Source organism: Mus caroli, chromosome 3, assembly GCF_900094665.2.
Source record: "Mus caroli chromosome 3, CAROLI_EIJ_v1.1, whole genome shotgun sequence".
NCBI lineage: Eukaryota > Metazoa > Chordata > Mammalia > Rodentia > Muridae > Mus > Mus caroli.
The window spans coordinates 90,409,757-90,411,360 of NC_034572.1; the positions used below are offsets into that span (position 1 = coordinate 90,409,757).

The following is a 1,604-nucleotide window of genomic DNA, read 5'->3' on the forward strand; positions in this document are numbered from 1 at the left end:
GACTCTGGCTGCTGGGACCAGAAGGAAAGTCACATTCTAGTCTGGATGCAATGGGTCATTCTTTTAAGTCCAGCACTTGGAAAAGCTGAGTCTGAGTTTGAAGTCAACCTAAAAGAGGCAGCTACGCTGGGCACGTTAGCTTTCTCCCATGGTCTCTNTTCACTTTCTCTTAGACTTCGCACTTCAAGGCTGATTCCGTTTAATGATGTTTCTTTCTTCTTTTCTGTCACCCTCAACCCCTTCCTTTTGACACGCAAGCAAGGGGAGCAGAGCGTCCGCAGTNCTCAAGCGCTCGCCCTTCTCACTGCTCTCTAATCAAAAGCCGGAACAAGAGAGCTGGTGCGGTTTAATTGCTATTTTCTGCTTTATGGAGACACACAGAAAAATCCAAGGTTTCTCCTGACCAGCACCCGTGGCATGGGGCCTCCCTCCTACTCCAGCCCTACTTGGCTGCGACCCGTAGGGTAGCGAGCGAGAGCTAGAAAAGGCGAGAGAATTAAGAGAGAGTCGCGGAAGTAAGGGAGGAGAGAGAAAGTCGGTCAGAGAAGAAAAATGTGTTCGGAGGGGAAGAAAAACAGGAAGACGGCAGAGAAAAACGAGGCTGCTTAGCTGAACTGCAAAGCCATCTACTGTTTACTGCTCCTCAATAANGCAGTTTTTTGTTTTGTTTTTCTAAGTAAATGTTTGTAAATTTAAAAACAAAAGCCACTAGAGATAAAGGAATTCGTGTTTGGAATGCTTGGTGGTGGTCTAGCGTGAGCCCAGGGTCACATCGGTTCCGATCTGAGCCCTGGTAGCTTGGTGCCCAATTTTGGGCCCACTGGAACTAACTCATGCGTCTTTTGGTTTCTGATTTCCTTATAATTCGCTCACCCGGTCGGAGAGCAAGCTTTACCTCCGACCGCGGCGATCCTGGTGAGAAGAGAACAGCAGACGCAAGGGGACGAACCAAGAGCCAAGCCGCCGGAGGCACATGCCTTGTTTCTTATAGACATGGGAAGGTACCTTTCCTATGTGTCTCCGTGGCGCAATCGGTCAGCGCGTTCGGCTGTTAACCGAAAGGTTGGTGGTTCGAGCCCACCCGGGGACGTGTACCTCGAGTGGATTACCTCGAGTGGAACATCCACTTTCAGCTTCCAGGTCGTATCTTCCCCTTCATTCTTTTTTAATTAACCAAATTCTACATAATAAGGCAAAACGAAATTCAGACTCTCAAAGTTGTAAGGATATGGACGATGGGACCAAAACTATTATTCGTTAAGCTTTCCTTCCTTTTTTTTTTTTTTAAACAACTAATATCTGTCCCTTTCCCATACNCTTCTGACTTTTAATCCCGTGTTTCATATTACAAACAATAACATCCATTTCTGTGCACACATCTGCGGTTGCTTGTGCAATGGCTTCTGTAGAGTCCTGGAGAGCAAGTTTTCAACGCTTGTGTTAAAGTTGTAAAATCTTGTCTCTTGTTGGCTTATTAGCTGTAATTCCTTCCCTGGTCTTATTGAGTCGTTAACTTCTGGTTTAGCCGGTTTTAACTTATCATAGTCTATCTTCAAGTCCTTCATGGCTACTTGCATTACACATTTTTTTCCCCTTAAAGATGC

At 45.9% G+C, this 1,604-nt stretch overlaps 1 non-coding gene across 1 annotated transcript; it reads left to right on the forward strand.

The window, feature by feature from the left end:
• The first annotated feature begins 1,016 nt into the window (after positions 1-1,016).
• Trnan-guu lies at positions 1,017-1,090 on the forward strand. Its single transcript has one exon. It is a non-coding gene; the product is annotated as a tRNA-Asn (tRNA).
• The last annotated feature ends 514 nt before the right edge of the window (positions 1,091-1,604 follow it).